Genomic DNA, 9221 nt, shown 5'->3' on the forward strand with positions numbered 1-9221 from the left:
GAACAGTATCTTATCTGAGCAACAACAATATCCTCAGCAAGTCAGTTTGTATTTCAGGAGAGTTGGCCTACCGAAAATGACATTTACATACCAACACACCAAATTTTACAAGCGTTAAATAACAAAACAGCACTGGCTGGAATTTTCTATGGCCTATCTAAGATATTTGATAGAGTGAATGACAACATTCTCCTGGATAAAATTAGGTTCTCTGGCACTTATGGTATAGCCAAATAATGGATCATGTCATATGTAGCCAAAAGAATGCACAAAAGTTGTACTTCCTAATTTAATCAATGTACCCTAGAGAAATTATGCTGAACAGTGATAAGTCATGTATGGGGTTTCCCAAGGCTCAATCTTAGGTCCACTTTTGTTCCTCACATCTGTAAACGATCTTCCAAGTAATACACAAAAAGCAGGATTAGTTCTTTTGTGAAGACACTAGTCTGTAATCAATTCATGAACATGAGGAATGGTAAACAAAGTTCTTAAAAGTATCAATGATTGGTTTTCTGTGTATGATCACACCCTCAACTTTGAAAAGACCACATATTCAGTTCTGTACAACTAGTCGTACTGAACCGATGATAAGCATAAAACATGATGGGAAAATTATAAATGGTATGAAAATTTCAAAATTCTCAGTTGTCCATATTTATGAGAATTTAAACTGGAAAAAGTACATTTTAGAACACCTAAAACAACGTAGTTCAGCCATATTTGCACTTAGAATCATTACAAATCTTGGGGTGTGACAAATCAAAAAGTTGACATATTTTGCATATTTTTATTCAATAATGTCATATGAAACAATGTTCTTGGATGACTCATCTTTAAGATAGAAAGTCTTCATTGGTCAAAAACGTGCTGTAATAACAATATGTGGTGCACACCCAAGGTGATCTTTTAGGAAGCTGATTAAGAGTTAGGTATTTCGTTTCCTGCTTCACAGTATATTTATACCCTTGTGAAGTTTCTCGTACTTAATTCATTGCAGGTCAACAGGAACAATGCTGTAGAGAAATGCAATACCAGAAGAAAAAATGATGTTAATTGCACCACTTAATGTTGTCTTTAGGACAATGCTGCAACCAAAATATTTCATCACTTACCTAGTGTTATAAATTTAGTTATTGATAGGAAGGCAATATCTGAAATTACACTGAAAAAAGTTTCTCCTTGTCAAATCAGAGGCTGAGACGGTTTTGCGACCGTGTGGGCTGCAGATTCCTCGACTTGTGCCATAGGGTGGTGGGGTTTCGGGTTCCGCTGTATAGGTCAGGAGTCCACTACACGCAACAAGTGGCTACACGGGTAGCAGGGGTTGTGTGGCGTGGGCTGGGCGGTTTTTTAGGTTAGATGGCCTTGGGCAAGTACAGAAAGGCCAACAGCCTCAATGGGTGCAGGGCAAAGTCAGGACATGCGGGGACCAAGCAGCAATCGGTATTGTAATTGTAAACTATCGAAGCTGCATTGGTAAAGTACCGGAACTTCAAGCGCTGATAGAAAGCACCGAAGCTGAAATCGTTATAGGTACAGAAAGCTGGCTGAAGCCAGAGATAAATTCTGCCGAAATTTTTACAAAGGTACATACGGTGTTTAGAAACGACAGATTGCATGCAACCGGTGGTGGAGTGTTTGTCGCTGTTAGTAGTAGTTTATCCTGTAGTGAAGTAGAAGTGGATAGTTCCTGTGAATTATTATGGGTGGAGGTTACACTCAACAACCGAGCTAGGTTAATAATTGGCTCCTTTTACCGACTTCCCGACTCAGCAGCATTAGTGGAAGAACAACTGAGAGAAAATTTGGAATACATTTCACATAAATTTTCTCAGCATGTTATAGTCTTAGGTGGAGATTTCAATTTACCAGATATAGACTGGGACACTCAGATGTTTAGGACGGGTGGTAGAGACACAGCATCGAGTGACATTATACTGAGTGCACTATCCGAAAATTACCTCGAGCAATTAAACAGAGAACCGACTCGTGGAGATAACATCTTGGACCTACTGATAACAAACAGACCCGAACTTTTCGACTCTGTATGTGCAGAACAGGGAATCAGTGATCATAAGGCCGTTGCAGCATCCGTGAATATGGAATATAAAAAAAGGGAGGAAGGTTTATCTGTTTAGCAGGAGTAATAGAAGGCAGATTTCAGACTACCTAACAGATCAAAACGAAAATTTCTGTTCCGACACTGACAATGTTGAGTGTTTATGGAAAAAGTTCAAGGCAATCGTAAAATGCGTTTTAGACAGGTACGTGCCGAGTAAAACTGTGAGGGACGAGAAAAACCCACGGTGGTACAACAACAAAGTTAGGAAACTACTGCGAAAGCAAAGAGAGCTTCACTCCAAGTTTAAACACAGCCAAAACCTCGCAGACAAACAGAAGCTAAACGATGTCAAAGTTAGTGTAAGGAGGGCTATGTGTGAAGCATTCAGTGAATTCGAAAGTAAAATTCTATGTACCGACTTGACAGAAAATCCTAGGAAGTTCTGGTCTTACGTTAAATCAGTAAGTGGCTCGAAACAGCATATCCAGACGCTCTGGGATGATGATGGCATTGAAACAGAAGATGACATACGTAAAGCTGAAATACCAAACACCTTTTTCCAAAGCTGTTTCACAGTTCCTTCTCTAAATCCTCACACAAACGAAAAAATGGCTGACATCGAAATAAGTGTCCAAGGAATCGAAAAGCAACTGGAATCACTCAACAGAAGAAAGTCCACTGGACCTGACGGGATACCAATTCGATTCTACACAGAGTACACGAAAGAACTTGCTCCCCTTCTAACAGCCATGTACCGCAAGTCTCTAGAGGAACGGAAGGTTCCAAATGATTGGAACAGAGCACAGGTAGTCCCAGTCTTCAAGAAGGGTCGTCGAGCAGATGCGCAAAATTATAGACCTATATCTCTGACGTCGATCTGTTGTAGAATTTTTAGAACATGTTTTTTGCTCGAGTATCATGACGTTTTTGGAAACCCAGAATCTACTATGTAGGAATCAACATGGATTCCGGAAACAGCGATCGTGTGAGACCCAGCTCGCTTTATTTCTTCATGAGACCCAGAAAATATTAGATACAGACTCCCAGGTAGATGCTATTTTTCTTGACTTCCGGGAGGCGTTCAATACAGTTCCGCACTGTCGCCTGATAAACAAAGTAAGAGCCTACGGAATATCATACCAGCTGTATGGCTGGATTGAAGAGTTTTTAGCAAACAGAAAACAGCATGTTGTTATCAATGGAGAGACGTCTACAGACGTTAAAGTAACCTCTGGCGTGCCACAGGGGAGTGTTATGGGACCGTTGCTTTTCACAATATATATAAATGACCTAGTAGATAGTGTCGGAAGTTCCATGCGGCTTTTCGCGGATGATGCTGTAGTATACAGAGAAGGTGCAGCATTAGAAAATTGTAGCGAAATGCATGAAGATCTGCAGCGGATAGCCACTTGGTGCAGGGAGTGGCAACCGACCCTTAACATAGACAAATGTAATGTATTGCGAATACATAGAAAGAAGGATCCTTTATTGTATGATTATATGATAGCGGAACAAACACTGGTAGCAGTTACTTCTGTAAAATATCTGGGAGTATGCGTGCGGAACGATTTGAAGTGGAATGATCATATAAAATTAATTGCTGGTAAGGTGGGTACCAGGTTGAGATTCATTGGGAGAGTCCTTAGAAAATATAGTCCATCAACAAAGGAGGTGGCTTACAAAACACTCGTTTGACCTATACATGAGTATTGCTCATCCGTACCAGATGGGGTTGACGGAGGAGATAGAGAAGATCCAAAGAAGAGCGGCGCGTTTCGTCACAGAGTTATTTGGTAACCGTGATAGTGTTATGGAGATGTTTAACAAACTCAAGTGGCAGACTCTGCAAGAGAGGCGCTCTGCATCGCGGTGTAGCTTGCTCGCCAGGTTTCGAGAGGATGAGTTATCGAATATATTGCTTCCCCCTACTTATACTTCCCAAGGAGATCGAGAATGTAAAATTAGAGAGATTAGAGCGCGCACAGAGGCTTTCAGACAGTCGTTCTTCCCGTGAACCGTAAGCGACTGGAACAGGAAAGGGATGTAATGACAGTGGAACGTAAAGTGCCCTCCGCCACACACCGTTGGGTGGCTTGCGGAGTATAAATGTAGATGTAGATGCAGATCCACATCTGTATATCTTAAAGAAATACCACTTGTAAATGATTAGTATGTAGGCATTTTAACAAAGCATCTTATGGTCTGAGTGTAAAATAACAGATCATTACAATTTGGTGTGCAAATTATTCATGAAACACGAAACTAACTAACATTATTTTCCTTAACATCGATCTACATAAGATCTAGTAGCCAGTTGATGACAAGCTCATTGGTAAATAATGAAAGTCTTGAAGATAAACTTAAGTACTATGCTATGAGTGCAATGGTGCACAAATGGTTTAATTCGTATTTAGAAGATCGAAATAAACAGTTCACACAATGTAGCAAAATCAGCAGATTCGTCAAACTGAGCAGGTATCATGAATGGGATCACATATAGTTCAGTCTTGAGTCCCTTATTGTTCTTAATATATATTAATGACTTGACACTCTTTACTTATGAAGATGCAAAGCTAGTTTCTTTTAGTGGTGATATGAATGTAGTAATCACACCCAACAAACAAGAATTAGGTGAGGAAATTGTAAACAATGTCTTCCAGAAAATTATTAATTTGTTCTCTGCAAATCGACTCTAATTACATTTGGAAGAAAAACAGTGATGAACTATTGAAATGTTTGAGTTCAGCTACTTATGGTATTAGAGTTATTGCAAACTTTGGTGGTAAATACATCAGTAAAGTAGCTTATTAAGCTGTCTTCATTCACTGCTTTTGTATGGCATCATACTCGTATTTTGGGGTAATTCATTGTTACGGAAAAAGTATTCATTGCACAAAAGCATGTAATTAGAATAATAGCTGAGACCACCCAAGATCGTCTTGCTGACATTTAGTTAAGGATATTTGCAGTAGCCTCACAATATGTATATTCAGTTATGAAATTTGTTATTAATAACCCATCTTAGTTCAAAACCAGTAGCTACGTGCATCAGTACAACACTAGGAGAGTGGCTGACCTTCATTATTGTCGTTTAAATCTAAATTTGGCTCAGAAATGGGTGAATTATGCTGCCACAAACATCTGAGAGAGCAAACCAGCACTAGAAAACAAATTGAAATAATGTCTGAATGGCACCTCCTTCTACTCAATAGATGATTTTTTTATACATGGTGATTCACAAAGATATGCAAATATTTTAATCTGTTATTCTACGAGTAAAGCGAAAGAAAAAAGTTCATATAAACATAGGTCTGCAAATGTTTAGTTATGTTGTTACGGCTAACAAAAGGTTTTACCTGAAGTTTAGCAACTTTGCTAATATAAAGCCATTGCATAACTTTACGAGGTTAAAGTAAAGCAAGATTTCCATTTATTTTGTTGTTATTGATCTGTTGAATCTAATAAAATATGTCCCAGACCCTAAAGAGGCTATTTGTTTATTCCTTATTTCGACTTTACTAAATGCTGGTACTTATGCATTTGCTAATTTACATTAAAATGTACGTGATCCACATCTTTTGACTCAAATTATAATGTGAGTCAGATTATGTTTTCAGAATTGCTTTAACGCATATTGCTTCATGCCTGACACCCTCATGCAAATAACAAAACTGGAATCACAAATTTGCCACAATAGTACTACTGTTTGCTAATTCTATACTATAATGAAATACATGCTTGTTCCATAAACGGTTCTAATGTTAGTGTGACATTTTTCACAAGATGAGACTAAATGATAGATTTGTTACCTTTCACTGGTTAAATATATTTTAATAGAGGTAGCTCATTTTCTATGTGGTAATGCACTATCCATTATTTGTTACATGTTTCATTAAGCAAAAATAAAAACAATGACAGGAAAAAGGAAGGAGAGGATATATCGTTCCATTGATAATAAGTTAATTAGAGACATTTCCATAGCAGTATATTTCTTTCACAGACTACCAGGCTCATTTAGAATTTTAAATAGACATTACTGCAAACAGACCTTTTGTATTGCCAATGTTTACTCGTCCAAAACTTCCTCGAGTATGACTTCAAAAAATTTTGCTTTTAGCATTATATTTCTTTCATTACTTATCTGGATTCTGAATCCGTAATATTACTTTTTCTCATCCTTGGCAAAGACGTGGAGTCGCATGAAGTCTCAGCCATGGCTGGAATTCACACTCTCTTAGCGATACACAGCACACAAGGAAAATTGTGAGACCTATTACTCAGTTGATTACCAAGGAAACGTTTATCAGCAGACAAGGATTATACCTATACAATATAGCCATAATGAAGGTTCTCAGTTTCACTTTGGCCTTCGAGACAGTGCTAAGACTGTCACTGTTCCAAAAGCAAAGGTAAATGCCATGTAAGCATCTAATGGCCTCTAGAAATGTTCTGAGACCCAACCACTGTATTGGAAAATATACTGTGCCAACAAACAGTAGACCTACTTCAGCTAATTCCTTGCAGCTTCTACACAAATGCTCACAATGCAAACACAGAACAGCAGTTCGTAGCTACATAGGTCAAAAGCCACAAACCAATCTAACCACCTCGAGTTTGAATAGAAACAAATCCACTTTTTGAATTCAGTTAGATCTTGTAAAGTCAGTATGTTTCATTAATTATCACATCCAACTAGTTAATGGCCCCAAGATCTGGTGTGAGGCTGGTGGTTATTGATCACATGCACAATCAGTAAGCCACAACTCTAGCCAAAATATCGAAAACGATTTATCACAATTCCACAGTTCCACACAGGAAAGCATTTTAGAATTCTTCTATGTTTTCTATACTAGCAGAAAAACTTTGTCTACCACTGATGATCACTAGCTTCTGATTTAAAAACTTAAATTGAATGAGTTGGTTCAGAGGATAGGCAGAGAACTTGTATTCAGTTCAAGTGCCTTCCAGGCATCCAGGTTTAGGTTTTCTATAATTTCTTTAAATGGCTTAAGACAAATATTATTACAGTTCCTTTTCAAGGGCATGGTCAATATCAATCCCCAATGTTTAACCCTAATGCACGCTTTCTCATTAGTCACCACCTTCTTCTACAAACAACGATTCTCTATACAGTTCTGCTTCCCACATAAAGTGTGCAGCTTTATATTTGACTAAAAAGATGATGATAAAAAGTTGACATCATGGGAATGTCTCTGGTCTTCAAGTCAGCCTCTTAGACTCCAACCACAACATACAGCATGCACTGGTATCTACATTGCAGTACACATTATGTAGTTTATGGATAAAGTCCCTTTTATGGATGCTGGACATTGCTTTCTGCATTCTGAGTTGCAAGCATCATAGATCACGTTCCAAAGGTGCATCCATCTTTGACTGCTCTTCAAAATAGACCAACATCAGCTCTGCTGATCTACAAACGTCCATTTTGTCTCAAGAACGGCATCCTGGTCGTTAAGTATGGACCGATAAGTGTTCAGGAATATCAGGGTATTGTGATTCTATACGTGCAGTCCTCATTTCATAGTGGGGCAAACATAATGTTAACTTACTACATGTTCATACTGTGTCGAAAGCAACAGCCTTGTATCGACTTCTGTGATTGTTCGATACCCTAACGTGCGGTAGCATTCTAGCAGATGAATTGATGGCGCAGTTCATTAAGCCAGGTTTCCACATGCAAGACTTACTAACACATGCATCTGCCGACCACTAACTTACAGCCAAGTTGGCATTTCCACACTCCAAAGCTGGAAACGACACTTAAGCGACTTTTAAGATGGTGACAAGTGGCCTTATTCATATAATAGTTAATATGGTTGTACAGATTTTGGACAAAGGGCTTATACAGATGTTGATGAAGAAAAAGCAAACCCACAAATGTTGGGTACAGAAAACTCTATTTCGTAGAAATTGTTTGGAGACATCCAGGCTGCTAATACGAGAGCTATCGTTTGAGGACGAAAATCATTTGTGAATGAGTAAAATCAATTCTGAATTCCTCTTGAAGTACGTTTGTGGCTCTCTACGAAAATCTAATACACAAATGTAAGGTTTCATTGTCCCTCAACAGCTCTGCTTTTACTTTATTTTTAGAATTAGTCAACATTTTGATATGCCAGAGGTGCTTTGAGCGTAATCTTTCCTTCACTGGTACTGTAATTATGTTTGTAAGCAAACATTGTACTAATGTGTGGAAAAGTCATTAGTCTTTGGTTGGGCCAATATGAGCAGTGCTGTATTTATATATGATGTTAATTATGGTTAATAGTAGCTTTAAATCTCTAAAGTCACAATAAATATTTTATTTCCCCTTCAACACAATATTTACACATAATACCTACAGCAAAATATTATTATTTTTATTTCTCTCCTTTCTCAGACATTATGTCTGGTTAAAAATGGAAAGTGACGCGGACCTTGATCAAGCGTGACTTCCTTTTAACTGTATGGTATATGTTACATTGCATTTAGGAACTTTCGGATAATTGAAGATGTATCAATAATTACAGATTTCTGTAGTTGTATATATACGTTTGGATGTAGCTGTATTGCGTTGATGTACTGGTGGATATTGTGTGGTATGACTCCTGTAGTTGATAGTATAATTGGTATAATGTCAACTTCATCCTGATGCCACATGTCCTTGACTTCCTCAGCCAGTTGGATGTATTTTTCAATTTTTTCTTCTGTTTTCTTCTGTATATTTGTTGTATTGGGTATGGATATTTCGATTAGTTGTGTTACTTTCTTCCTTTTATTGCTGAGTTTGATGTCAGGTTTGTTAAGTGGTGGTGTTTTACCTGTTATAATGGTTCTGTTCCAGTATAATTTGCAGTCATCATTCTCCAGTACATTATCTGGTGCATACTTGTATGTGGGAACGTGTTGTTTTATTAGTTTATGTTGTATGGCAAGTTGTTGATGTATTATTTTTGCTACATTGTCATGTCTTCTGGGGTATTCTGTATTTGCTAAAGTGTGCATCATTTATGACAGCAGACGAGTTTAGGTTCGTTCTACGCATCTGGCGTCACAAAACACAGTCAGCCAATGAACAGAGAACGACGTTGCCAGAGCTCGACTGCAGTGCAGAGCACGGACGAGTGTCTTCAATTTTAGAAACTTTCGGTCGTAA

The sequence above is a fragment of the Schistocerca piceifrons genome, chromosome 4 (assembly GCF_021461385.2).
Source record: "Schistocerca piceifrons isolate TAMUIC-IGC-003096 chromosome 4, iqSchPice1.1, whole genome shotgun sequence".
Taxonomy (NCBI): Eukaryota; Metazoa; Arthropoda; class Insecta; order Orthoptera; family Acrididae; genus Schistocerca; species Schistocerca piceifrons.